General features: G+C 43.1%; 1 long non-coding RNA gene across 1 annotated transcript in view; it reads right to left on the bottom strand.

Annotated features, from left to right (window-relative positions):
- The window catches only part of LOC138526305 (uncharacterized), a 47,111-nt gene extending 34,070 nt beyond the window's left edge, over positions 1-13,041 (bottom strand). Inside the window, exons 1-2 of the long non-coding RNA XR_011283549.1 lie at positions 12,869-13,041; positions 12,489-12,567 (exon numbers count right to left, since the gene is read on the bottom strand). This is a non-coding gene — a long non-coding RNA (uncharacterized lncRNA). The remainder of the gene's footprint in view (positions 1-12,488; positions 12,568-12,868) is intronic.
- Between the last annotated feature and the right edge of the window lie 1,575 nt (positions 13,042-14,616).

The following is a 14,616-nucleotide window of genomic DNA, read 5'->3' as shown; positions in this document are numbered from 1 at the left end:
CCCACATCCTTGCTTCATTTCTAAAGCTTTGGGTTTCACCCTAAGTGACCTTGGGGAATCCAGACATGGACCCCTTGCTCACTGCGCCTATGGAGGCTCAGCTTCACCTCACTGAGGAGGCTCAACCAGACCTAAAACGTGCTTGCAGTTGCTGATGGTACTTTTGCTGAGAGGAGAATTGCCTAGCATTTTGGTGCTGGACTTCCCTTGTGGGTGGGGCAGAGACTGACATGCAAATGAGTATTTCTCCTCTGTGAAGGGTGCAGTGAGCTAAAATGTGGTTGTAGACGCTCATGAGTGGAAAAATTCCATAGAACAGGGTATTTGAACAATGTTTGTTCTCAGTAGAGTGGCTTTCAGATTGTTGCTTAATTTGTAAAACTTGGGGTGTCACACTAGTAATCCCGACGTGGACCCCTTTCTCACTGTGCCATCACACTGCGGAGGCCCAACAAGGCTGTAACATGTGTCTAGGGTTGCTTGTGGTACTCTTGCTCAGGGGGGAATTGACTAGCATTTCAGTGGTGGACTGCCCTTGTTGGTGGGACAAAGACTGATATGCAAATTGATATTTCTCCTCTAAGAAGGGTGCAGTGAGACATGTTTGTTCTCTCTACAGCCCTAAAATCTCTCCACTGGCTCCTAGTTGCTGTGAGGATCAAATTCCAGACCCTCTGTATCATCCACAAGGTTTTCTGGTGCCTGGGACCCCACTACATCCAACTTTCTTTCCCTAAATACCTCCCTCTTTGAGCCCTTCTTGACCAGTCTTACCAGCACCCACCCCTAACCAGCACTGGCCTTCCGGGCCCCCTTCCCTGACTAGCCTGGTGGGTTGGGCATTCCTCCCAAGTCTGGTCCACCCCCCATCCTCACACTTAGATGGTGGTCTGTCCCCTGCATCCCCTGCCACTTGCCACCCTGAGTTTCCCCCAGCTCTTACGTAGCCACTGGGCCCTTTCTTCCTTCACCCCCTCACCCCTGCATATGTATGCCCCCTCCTCTGACCGTCACCATCCCCTGCACCCCTCCATTACTCCCCTCCCCCTCCTGCACTTCTTGTTACTGAACTTGCACAATCTGAATGTCACAAGACCTAGTACGACTGTTATTATTGTATATCTCTCTTGGTACCTTCCACACCCCCTGCCTTTGTTGTCTTGTGGCACCTGGAAACTCCATTGTGCTGTATATAACATCTTATAAATATTCAATGAATAAAAATAAAATCAGGAGCAAATGCTGAGGATATTTGTGAGGTGTTTCTTCACCTTACAAACCTAGACCACCTCTTCCTAGTAAGCCCCGAACCACTCACCCACCCCCGGATACTTTTGAGTTGATTTCCAAACGTTGCTGAACGATGAAGGGAGTATTATGGCACAAATAACCACATCTTTTTATGGTTTGCGGAAACATATAGGTGGCTACTAAATTCCATTCTAGATACATTTATGTTGCCTAACAATTGAAAGAAATCTCTCACATAGGAGGTTTCTTGAAATCAATGATGTGTAGAGCTTTGCGGCACAGATGCTGTTGACACAGGCCATCAGAAATTGGATGAATATGTGGATCAAACTAATTGTAATAAGTGGCAGGTGTGTAAATGCTATAAATTGTTCATTTTAAGAAGCATATCAAAACCTTTGCTACACACATAAAAACGCCAAATATTATACTTTATATTGTTGCAAATGCAAAATGACTATAAAATATGTGGTCTTCCTAGTGGCAACTAAGCATGGGCCAGTACGTTTAGCTGAACCCGGAATCAACTAGACATTCACTCTATTTGAGTTTTGTTTCACAAGTAGGATAGCTCAGGGGCAACATGCTCACCTTGGAAGCAAGCACGGAGCAACACAGGTTCGATCCCCTGGGTCTGCGCTTAGAAATCTCTGGGTGTTAAGCATGTTATAAATAACATATATCATTGTTGGGAGCATTGAAGAGCCAGGGAGGCTGGCAGGATTTATTTTTAGACTTGTTCTTTACAGAACTGAATTATATTTAATAAGTTTATATTGAAATGGAAATATTTGATTAGAGTAAAGTACTAAGGCTCCATCATGTTAGAAAGGGAATATCATATTAAATATTTCCTTTTACCCAGGGCAAAAGAACAACATCTAAAAGGAATCTTGCGTCTTGATTTCAAGGTAAGGCAAAATAGCCTAGACGTTTTGGGGATTTTCGGGAGACAAATGTTACCTTCTCTGTAAGGATATGGTGGGCCAACTTGCTTTCGTCTTTCACACCATGCTCTTGATTGGTGGCGGTGATAATGCACTGGCATTATTCGCAAGTTCGCAAGGTGTATGGCACTATGCACTGCCTGTCTTTAGAGGAAGAATGTGTTTAGTTGCTTGATTGAACACACATCTACACATTACTTGAAAGTAGCAGACACGCATTTGCTTTTAAAGCACCTTAAAATAGTTTTGAGGGAGGTTATACGCAATACTGGAGTTATTGGTAGATGTTTGGAGTGTCTGAGATAGCACCCCAACCAACTGAGGAGGGATTTGCTTAGAGGAGAAATACAGCCACAAAATACTTGGAGACTAATGCATTGATTTCATGGGCACCTGTTGTTTTGGCAACATACATGTGTTGGGAGACAGTGGTGGTGATATGGTAAAGCCAGCGTCAGGCTGTTTGTGCTTTTGCCATCCACTCCTTTCGTTTTGCAGTGAGTTTGTGGCCAGGGCCAGCACGTTACCAGGTTGTGTAACTCCTGTTCCACCAGATCTCTTAGGTGGAACGGCACCCGCCAATGTTTCAATGCCACAGGTTGGATGGAGTCATCAATGTGTAGACAGACAGGGTCTCCCGCCATTTGCTCGATGGCCTCGAACAGAGATGAATGTTTGTCCAGCAGCATCTGGATGTCCTCTACATACACCGAGTATGCGAAGGCCACAATACCTAGGGCCTCGGCCGCCGCGCAGCTCAGTAGGGTGTTGCTGCTCACCGGCGTGACATAAAACCTTGCACAAATCTTTGCCCCACCATGTCTCACAGTTGCGATGAACGCACCATCAAGCATGATCGGTTGTGCCCCCCCGAAGGTGAAAATGCAAGCCTTGGGCGTGGACAGGCCAGGCAGGGATTGCATGGCATCATAATGTTCCCTGGCCATTACGTTTACAGAGGCGCCAGTGTCCACAAGCATTGGAACAGAGTCGTCATTGACCAGTACGTTGCATCAGGGCTGCCACCTGGACTTTGAGCGCAAAACTCCCACACTCGACACAAAGAAAACATTTGTTGTGCTTCAGCCCCAGCGAATGACAAGCAGACACCTACTCCACAAATGAGAAACAGTGTCTTGGAAGGCTGTGCTTGGCGCGTATCAGAGATACATTGGGCCAAATATAGTGATGCAATGTGTTAGTGAGAATTGTCCTTCGCAAAGTACTGTTACCGCAGTATGGATTGCTTGCTTTATGTAACTGAAGGATAGTCAATGTATTCACTAGAGAAGGGATTCTAACCTGCGCAGGCAGATGCTGTTGGTTTGACTTTTTAAACAGTTGATTAAATGGTAGCGCCTATTTCGTCCAAACAAGATAGCATGTTCTGCTCTGCATAACTTATACATGTCTATTTTCTTCGCCTGTAATGAAACGCGCTTTTATGCAGCAGGGATACATACGTCTTTTTTCAGCGTACATTTACACGTATTGTTTTAAATGTAAATGTGCAAAGAAATAGTATGTGGCGGGTGGAGTTTCTCAAGCACAGGTGGGAAATAACCTGGATTTTGTGCACTGTGCTTCTTGGTCAGTTCTCTTATACAGGAAGGCTGCGTAAAACAGTGAGCTCGGCCAATTGTAGCCTGCGAGTACATCTCACCTACTGAGAAGAAAGCAGTCAGATGGGTGTCGAAGTGCCCTTTCTCCATCTCCCAGGCCAGCACGTTTCTGTCTGTCCATGTATGTAGTCCATGGAGGCTCACACAATAATGTGCGTATATGTTATTATTTTTAACTTTCAGCAACAATTTGTGCTAGTGGGGACAAGGGCTGTTGAGGATTTGAAAAAGGCATATTTCAAACAAAGTTTAAGAGTGAAGACTGCGCTCGAAACTTGGTAGAGTCAGAACGTCGTAGACAGAAGGGAAAGCTGCAGGACTGGCAGATATGTAGATCTGTACATGCAATCAATACTTATACTCCTATTGATAAAAAGTGACTATGAGCACCTGGAGTTCTGCCATTCTCATGCACACTTTCCATCCACAATGGAAAGTGTGCAAGGGCCAGGCTGGGGTTGTGCTGAAAAGCTAAGAAAGGCGTGAATAGGGTTAGCGGCAAGATGGAAGAAGTGGTTGGCTAGGCTTGGGCAGGGCATGGCATTGTGGGGTCGTGGCTAGCCTATTTTTGGTTTTGGCTAGCAGGTGGCACTAAAGCTCTACCTACTAGCCAAAACGATTGGATTATAGTACAGCTGAGAGTGCGATAACGTGAGGTGGGCTACACAGCTTGTTTGTTTGTTTATTGTTTATTTGTACAGCGCCTATACACAGGTGAAGTTCTTCAAAGCGCTTCGAGGCAGGAAGCGAGCAAAGGAATACAGTAGTCATTATGAGGCCTTGAAGTTAACGCATGATCTAACAACCAAAAAAAAAAACAAGGTCTTGTTTGGTTATTTGCCTACCCATTGACTGCCCATGGCCATGCTAATCATTTCAACCCACTACCTGCCTCTCCTCACACACACCACATCTTCCTGGGGTATTTTGGAGCAAGTTCTAAAATGCAGTACCATCAGAACTTTGCTTTGTCATTTTTTAAAAGCTGTGCTCTGAGAGTTAAGGGCTTAATTGCTGTAAACAGGTACTGGTGTACATGTCTTAAACTAGTGTGCATTCAGCCACTAGATATATAACTGTTCCTTGTACTGAAGTCCTATTAAAACAATCAAAAGAAACATTAACAAAGCCAACCGTTTTGGCTTGTGTGCAGTTATTTGGCAGACATTGGATAGGCATTTAGCAGGCACAGCTATCACGTATTCACACTTCCAGCTGTTGCCATCTTATGTCCAGGTAGTACCGTTATGGCAGTGCCCGGCAAACGCCTATTCCAGGTCTGCACAAAAGCAGCACTTGGTCATGAGCCTGAGCCTAAGCCCCGCACACTTTGTGCCTTCCTGTTTGACGCTCTGTTTCACCACTTAGCAAGCTCGCCCACCTTGTGCCTTCCTGCCTGCCGCTCTTGTTCACCAATTAGCAAGCCTCGCCCACCTGGTGCCTTCCTGTTTGCAGCTCTTTTTCCCTACTTAAGGAGGCCTCCAGCCTCTTTTCCTTTGCAGATGGGGAGCAGGTGCAAGTGGATCTAGGTCACCTGGCCTAAGCCCCGCCCACCTGGTGCCTTCCGGTTTACTGCTCTTTTTCGCCACTTAGCAAGCCACGCCCACCTGGTGCCTTCCTGTTTGCCGCTCTTTTTCACCACTTAGCAAGCACCACCCACCTTCTTAGCCCTGCCTCTTCCTTCCTGCTCCTAACTATTAGATAAAGGCCGTGTCTCGCCTGGGCGTCCTAAGCGAAGGGCAGACGAAGAAAAGGGGAATTCCTGTTTGGACCTGTTCGGACCAGGAGGACCCAGGACCCGACCCCCTGCTCAGACAGCAGGTAGGCATGCACCAACATATGTTACTCCCTCTGGTCCCCCCGTGATGTTCCCTTGTGCCCCCCCATTCTCGCACACAGGTGTTGCCTGTTTTGCTTGATTCTTCTACCCTGCTCCCCCCTCACCCCCACTCAAGCCTATTTCTGCAGGAGTCTGTCCTGATACATTCTGGGTTCACCATCACCGTCTTGTGGACAATGCTGGATTTGACTTTTATGGACTTCACTCATTCATGGTGCGTCACCCTTTCTCAACTCTCATGCTGAACTTTTTTTGCATCTTGTACTCATGGTGGCCCTGAATCATGCTGTTCCCATCTTCATCTTGTATCCTGGCTTGCAACATTATGTGTTACTACTGACTTCTGCAATTGTCTTCACTCTCCCCTCTTGCTTCTCCACTCTTTTGACTGCTAACTCTCTGTTCTCTCCTCCTTTCCCTTCTCCCTTTTCCTATCTCCTCCTCTTACTTTCTTCTATGCACTTACTCTATCAGAATTGTCCCTGGACCTAGTATGATAGCAACCTCATCTGTCTCCTCCTCCCTCCCCTTACTGTTTTCTTCCTGCCCAACCCCCCTCCAGCACTATCTGAAATGTCGTCAGGCCTAATATGATAGTCGCTTGTTTTGTTCCTCCCCTACCTTTCTGCACCCCGCTCCCTCACCTCTTGTTTTTTTCTGGCTCTACCAGACATGTCGTCAGGCCTAGTACGGTAGACGCCTGTCTGTTTCCATTTCCTTCCCACTCTCCCCCTCCCCTCCTTATCTGTTTTAGCTCTTGCACTATCTGAAATGTCGTCAGGCCGAGTACGATAGTTAATTTCACATCCTTACTGTTCACGGCCTGTAAGAATGTCATGTTTTTTCCCTTGTTCCCTCCCTTTCCTTGAAGCGCTTTGAAACACATTGTGTATAGGCACTATATAAATAAACTATCATATCATATCATTATGCACACAATGTAGGTCTTTAAAGGGAACAGACCCTGCGAACAGAGGCCTGATGTCACATCATATGGTCAGCCAAATTCTCTCAGCGACAGGCAGACAACTTTGCAAATACGCACCCACATTATAGCAAACCGGTCAGTTATTAAAATCTGTAACTTTGTAACATCAGCTGGTATGGCATCTGTGAGCTTGCTGCACTGAAACCTTGTATACGGCAGCAGGAAGATGACAGACGTTTTGAGAACCAGACCAGCGCAAGGGTCCGCTTTTCCTTTAAGATCACAACCACCAATTCCATCTCCGTAACATCATCTGGTATGCTTGGCGCTGTTTACAGGTTTGGGCTGGAGGGTATGGGATGTGGACAAGGGTAAGGGAGCCATCCTCTTAGGGTCTGACATGTGACTAAATCAGCGCAGTGCTTCTGGCCTGCTGAGCAATGCCTGCTGAGCAATCTATACATTGCCCCTAAATCCAGTCTGTCTCTGAGTATATTCGTCATTCAGATAGCTTGGTGGGTTGACCACTTGCTGTTGAAAGCTGTGTGTAACCTGCTGGTGATCTTATTTTTCGAAAACTGAAAGTGCCAGCCTTTTCGGAATTCTACATGCAGCTGACCACCTAATAAAAACAAGCATTGCCGGGCATGGGAAAGGCACTTGCCAGGCACTGCCATAGTGGGATTAACTGGTCATTGATTAAAGCAGATGCAAAATGATGCGACTACCTGGGCATCTAAAAACAGGTCTAAAAGCAGGTCTTCAGTGAAAGACAAGCACACCCAGTACTTATAAATCTAATAGCTGAAGGCAGACCTGATTTAAACATTATATTATGATATGATATGGCATTTATAACGCGCCTGTGCACAAGTGTTTCAAGGCGCGACGAGGCAAGGGAGGGGGAACAGAGGGAAGACAGACAACGATCTTACTAGGCCAGGTAACATTGAGATCGTGCAGTTGCAGGGGGAGGGGTAAAAGTGCTGAGGGGAGGGGGCAAGAGGGGAGTGCATTACATTGGATATGTATGGGAATTAGGACACCAGTATCAGGTTTACAACTCACATTAATTCATTAACTCTCAGAGACTGGTTTAGAAAACATTGGCAGGCACTTTGAGTGCAATGTTTGATGGTAATGTTTGATTAAAGTGAGCTCATAAAGTTCCCAAGAGGAGATGTTTTGAGCGAGGAGGAGCAGGAACTGGGTGGGAATGGACATAGGGATTGCCATGGCTATGGGCAGTCGGATAGGCAAATAACCAAACACCTACAGGTTTGAGTCTCGCCTCATATGCCATTTCTCCCTATCTGTACTTTAATGCAATAGCTCCAGCTTTTAGGTGGGGCAGCCACCTAAAAGCCGGAATTAAAAAGAAGCCACAAAAAACATGAGCGTTGGCAAGTCCACCTGACACCTCTACTCACTCGGGTTATTTCTGTCTGCCTGACTCTCTCTTCCCCTGTCTCGTTCACAAGGGAGGGGAAAAGGGGCAATCTGGCCGAGCTGCTACCCCATGGGCCAGAGCTCCAAAATGTAAAAATAATAATAGAAAAAGATGAAATACTTCAGAATCGAGCCTGTCACAAAGGAACCAAGTGTTGCAGAGCCTGCTCCAATTTTGTTGAAATGAGGTGAGGCATTCAGCTGGATTTCAGCAATGTTGTAGATGGGCTTGGATGGCCCCCAAACATGGGCCCCCACAGTGAAGGAGAGCGAGTGGGTGTAGGCTGCAGCGGCATGAACATACCGGCCAGTCGCAATGCATGCATTTTAAAAACAGATTCTGAGACCCTCGACGGTTGGCCCCACTGCTCCCCATACACCATTGGTATGTTGCAATCCACGTCAGCTTTTCACAGCTCCTACTTGACAAGGTGAACATCTTAATAGAATGCGTCCTATGTTTGATTCTTTGAGAATGCTTCCCTTATTTCCTAGAGAATTTCTTGATCACCAGTGTGTTCATACAAAGAGTATAACAGCACCCTGAACAGCACCCATGCATGTTACTTATATAGTGGTTACAGAAATGGCTGTTGGACTGTTTGTGGTATGTACTTTTGGACACAGTTGAAAAATACTCCTCATAGAAAGATGTGATATTAATGTATTAATTATTAGAAGACTGCAAACTAAGGGGCCCATTCAGAGTTGGGTGGATTTTTTAATACTGCAGAAGGAAGTTACCAGTTTCAACAGTGGTATTTCTGGAAATTCGCCCTACTCAAAGTTGATCTCCAGCAAAGGTGGTATTTCTGTTGTACCCCCAGTAATGTTTTAGAAATACCACCTCTGATGGCAGCAATGTAAAAAGGTTTTTAAAACATGTTTTCAGCCATTTTAAGGATCAATGTGAATTGATAAATGGATTATGTACAGTAGTGGCTCATATCACTACGTTGATTTTCTTTATGCAAAAACTGGTAAATTATGGCCCTTTTATGCATTACATGGGTACGATGTGAGAGGAGGCAATCAGCGATGCCCACCTTGTAACCCCTCAACATGGCCATTTGTAAACCCAGGTTTTACTCTGTGAAAGGGAAGCACCCGTGCTTCCATTCTGTATAGTAAAAAAAAGATGTAAACAATTGAGCAATTTGGATGGAGGAAAAAATAGGTGGATTTTGGGCTCTGTGGTGGAGCAAACATTTTCCTTTTCTGTCTATGGAAAAATTAATGGGGACTACATTTTAAATGTTTTAACAAATCTTTCCCAAACTTTCCTCTTTGATGAGAGGAGCAGTCCAGAAGTACAACATTGTCTGCACAATTTCAGTCAAATCTGTTGCATGAGTCAAAAGTTATTATTTTGTTTGTTCGTTTATTTATTTGTAATGCGCACCAGTCCCAGGGCTATCAGGGTGCAGTGGAAACCTGAACATTTTCAGCTAAAGGTTACATATTTACATACAGGTAAAAACAGGTGTTTGCACAGTGGTTAGCGGGCAGTAAGCTATTGGGGAGGAATATACATACAATCAGAGCGGTCAAACATTACATAATATACAATATTACAGTTCAGCCATATTGGGGAGATATATACATACAATCAGACGGTCAATCATTACGTAATATACAATGTTGCAGTACAGCAACTACTAGGCAATGTTGTAACTGTTATAGTGCAGGCTAAGGGCTAGTACAATGTTCAAGAGGGTGGGACAAAACAGGGTACGTTAGTGGTCATTTTCTTTAAGCCAGTTTATGATGTTATGCCTGAAGTTCAGGTAAGTTTGGTCCGCCCTAAGGGATGGGGGGAGTCAGTTCTTTGTCTGCGCTGCTTTAACTGGAAAACTGCTTCCTCCGACTTTAGTCAGTTTAAGCCTAGGTACCACTAGACAGTTTGTGTTTGCAGTCCTTGGTGGGCGATGGAGGGTTTTCTCTTGATTCCCTCCATGAGATATCGAGGAGCAGCGTTGTTGAGGCACTTGTGTGTGAGCGAGACAGTTTTGAGCAAGATTGTGTCACTGGTAGAAAGCCAATTGTTCTATCTTCTTATCTCAGAGATGTGCTCTCTTTTTGCTATTCATTTTTTTTCAATTTCATATCGAACTCACTAATCACCTTAACTATAGGGTGTCAACCACCTCCCTATAATATCTATCTATCTATCTATCTATCTATCTATCTATCTATCTATCTATCTATCTATCTATCTATCTATCTATCTACATGTTTATCTGTTTACCTATGAACTTATCTATCTATCCATCAATTTACTTATCTATATATCTACATCTACTTTTCATCTAATCTCTATATCTATTTATCTACATACGTATCTGTTTACCTATCTGCTTTTCCAGCTATTTACGTATCCATCCATGTATCTATATTACACGGTCCACGGTAGTGGCAGTGTAGTTATGGTTAAGTTGCTAAACCCATTGGAAGAGCACTTTTTGGGAGGCTTATAACTTTGCTCTCCCAGAGGAATCCACACCAAACTTTCCAACAAAAAAAGTATATGGCCCAATCTGAATTGTTTTGCAAAGTTTGGTGAGGTTTGGTCCAGTGGAGGGCAAAGTTATAGGGGGATCCCAAATTTTTTTTTTCCCCATGGACTGAATGGGGAAAAAACTTTGCTCACGCCTACAGCCCAAACTGCTGGACGGATTTTCACCAAATCTGCAGCAGGAGCAGCGGCTTGGTCCCGAAAGCGTGCTTTTGTAAATTTGGTGAAAATTCATCTAGTAGTTTTTTTTTTAAAACAACCAGAATGTAGGTCACAAAATGTTAGTGATATCTATGCCCGCTCCGCGGGCACACTTCCCTGTTCGCTCCGCGGACAGGACACCGAGTGGTTAATCGGCTTGCGTCATGTCTGCAGACATGCAACGTGTTCACTGATTGGATGGTGACGAGCATGAAGTGGTCAGATTTATGGAAACGCCCGCCATCATGGATTTGCGCACTTCGCCGCTGTCCGCGGACATCGCGGTAAAAGCATATTAAAAAACACAACATTGCACTTGTCAAACTTATCAAATAATCTCTGGGGAGGAGAGGGGTGATGAGGATGGGATGGGATATGGCTGCAAGAAGCAAATAAACATGTGTTTTTTGCTGCGAAAGTCTGCAAACAGTTTGGATGTTTGTGAACAGTCCTGTGAAGTTCGCAAACACCTCAGCATTACAGGGTTGGTGAAATGCAGTTCTTGGATGGCTTATAACTTTGACACCACTTAATGGAACTGCATGACATTTTGCATGTATATTTCTGAGCTGATTCTGAGTGAGTATGGTGGGATTCTGTCATGAGGGGGCAGAATTAGAGGGGGGGGGCAAAATAATGTAAAGGCTTATTATGAGGTTCCATTTGACAAATCTACACTTAATTTGGGAAACTGATAATATATTTAGATATGAATGATTTTCCGAAGTTTGGTGAGATTTTGTGGAGAGGGGGCAAAATTAGAGGGGGGTCCCAAAATAATATAAAGGCTTATAAATGAGGTGCCATTTGATGAATCTACACTTCATTTGGTGCCATGTGACAAATCTACACAAAGGTTTGCACATTTGTGATGTCCTCTTTGATGTCCTGGGTGTTAGTCTTAGCAGTACACGGCGGTGGTGGCGCGAGATACGGTTGTTTAGCTTACTGGCAAATTTATGGGGTTTTCCGATTTTACTTGAAACCATAACGTCCCTTTAACAAAGGTTTTTCTTTGAATTTCAGAGGTTTTTATTAGTCCAACATAACCATAGCGTCCCTTTAACAACGTTTTTTCAGTGAATTTCAAAGGTTTTTATTAGTGCAACTTAACCATAATGTCCACTTAACAAAGTTTTTTCATTGAATATATATATATATATCTACTTATCTATCTGGTCAAAAAAGAGAAACTCCAGGACTCTGCGCCAATTACTGGCAACAGTTTAGTGCATTTATTCCGTACAAGTGCCTTTAATGATAACACGTATTTTGGCACAACAGAGAACTAAAATTTATCAAATTGCATTGGAACTGTACTCAACATAAAAACAATTGGTATAAATCATATTAGCCATGTAATACAACCCCAATGTGCAAAAATTCAACAAATGTAAACCATAATTTGGAAACAAATCAAATCTTATGGTTATTATTAGTCGGCATGACATGCAAAAAATGCAAATGAAATCATATTGTTGTTATTAATCGGCATAACATGCAGAATGCCATTATGGTGACAGAGAATGAGGGTTGGATTGTATAGGTAATGAGAAAGTCATATATAAATCATCAAGTGGGGAGGGAGGGAGTGGGAAAGACAAGTTGGAAAAAATCATAAAACTAAACAGGAAAAAGCAAAAGAATGAAAATGACCCGTTAGTACATGATTTCAGCCATCATATCATTTCAAATCTACATGTAGATTGATCCTGCACAAGAGTGGGTTACTTACCCAATGTAATGTCATAGCTTTTTTGCCCATTCAATTAGTAGTGTTCTTTAATATGCGGGATTTATCCCATAATTCTTTCCTACAAACGATAGATTAACAATTGTTTCCATTATTGGCTATTCTACCATTCCATTGTAGTTTGCCTGCCTGTTATATTCACTGATTGGTGTCCTCTCTGTTTAATTTGATGGTGCCTTGCATTGTTCAAGTCATGATATTAGCATATTGTAAACACCCTTGTTACATGTACTATAAAGAAAACGTATCACACCATACATATTGGGCTTTAAATTATCTGAGGATTTGCACTGTTGACTAAACTTGGGTGCATACATTGGGATTGCAAAGTTATGAAAGTAATCGTATGTATAAATACTTACCGTAATGCGAAAAATCACTTGCGTCGCTGCGCTCGAAGTGAAGTGCAGCCAGTGCCATTTTGGGACTCTTTTGTTAAGGCGTTACCATAGCAATGCGTTGCGGTCGTGTACTTCGTGTACTACGGACCATTGTGTGTCATATAAACTTGTATCATAGTATTATTAGTGTGTCAGTCTAGCGTAGAACATGATTCTTAAAATTATTTGCAAATCTACTTGCACATATGCATGCTCGCAGATCTGAGTGCTCCACAACTTATCGTGATTAAGTTTAAACTGTAGTCATGGTGACCGCTGCCATTTTATGGCTCTCTGTTGCAGCGTTGTTATGACAACGTTACATAGTAATTACTTGAGATCGCTCTCGGTATTACCAATTTATAAGGTTATCGCATATTAGTCACAAGGGAATGCTCGCAGAACTGTGCACTCAGCAAGATTAAAGTAACTTGGTAGAGATCGTAATCATAGTGACCGCTGCCCGCTTGTGGCTCTCTGTTGTAGCATTGGTATGACAGCGCTACGCAGTAAGTGCTTTAACTCGCTCTCAGTATTATCAGTTTGTGGCATTATTGGATATAGTTACACACAGTTAAAATAGATATTCACCATTAATTATGCTGTGAATGAATCCTAACTAAGTAGCAAGATGTCTCCATTATTAGAAGTAGGGCGTTCAAATGTTTGGCTTGCAATAAATCAAATTAATGTATTCACCCTCCTCTTGGGGAGAAAAAGAAAGGATACACACAATGGTGCAGGCAAGTAGTACAGCAACACAGTACTTGTGTATAATCTCCATAGCTTAATTTCCTAGTAAAGTTTAAGCACTTCGATAATGCTGAAGTATATTTTGCTGCATTGATAAATCATACTCTGTTACAACAATTTTGGCATAATGCTTACAAACATCTTTTTTGAAAAAACAATATTTTTGTTGAAAAAACTTGGTCTTCCCTTCCCTCTTACACTTAGAGGAACGACACCATCTCATTATCGGTACTGTTGTGTTTAGAAAACAGATAAGTCTTGCCTCTGCCTGGCGCAATGCTTTAGTCCAGTACCCACCCCTTTTGGACAAGGTCACATGTTGTAAGCCAATGAACTTAATCTGTGATTTATCATCCATTTGGTGGACATTTTGCCAATGTACAGCCATTGGCAATGATGGGTCTTGACTCCCAATCTTCGTCATGTGTTCACAAATCCTTGCTCTAAGTTCCCTTTTCATGCTGCCTATATATACTTTCTGACATACACACAGAAGGCCATGCACAACATACTTACTTTTACAGTTGATTCTTTGTTTGATCTTGAGAGTTTTGCCATTGATGTCCTTAAATTTGTTTGCTCCTTTGGTAGCATATTTGCACATGGAGCAACTACCACATTTTCTAAAACCTGTGTCTTCTGTTGTTAACCATGTGAATCGCTTAATTTCCTTGATGTCTGGTAGTAATGATGGGCTGTTAGTGACCTGACGGTATCTGCTCTGTTGTCGATCATTGTAGGTTTATCCCCGACACATTTAGTTATGTGTTCATCAAGTTTAAGTAAATACCAGTGTTTTTGTATTGCTTTTTTGATTCTGTTGTGATCCTTATTGAATTGGGTTATGAACATCACTTCCATCGGTTTGTCATCAAATGCTTTGGTCTTCTTTTGCAATGTATCCACCTGTTTCAAATGTTTTGTTTTCTCAAATGCATTTTGCACACATCTTTTGGGGTACCCTCTGTTCATAAAAC

The sequence above is a fragment of the Ambystoma mexicanum genome, chromosome 7p, assembly GCF_040938575.1.
Source record: "Ambystoma mexicanum isolate Mex_15411 chromosome 7p, UKY_AmexF1_1, whole genome shotgun sequence".
Lineage (NCBI taxonomy): Eukaryota > Metazoa > Chordata > Amphibia > Caudata > Ambystomatidae > Ambystoma > Ambystoma mexicanum.
The sequence above is the reverse complement of the archived record's forward strand: the minus strand, read 5'-3'. Positions and strand labels throughout refer to the sequence as shown.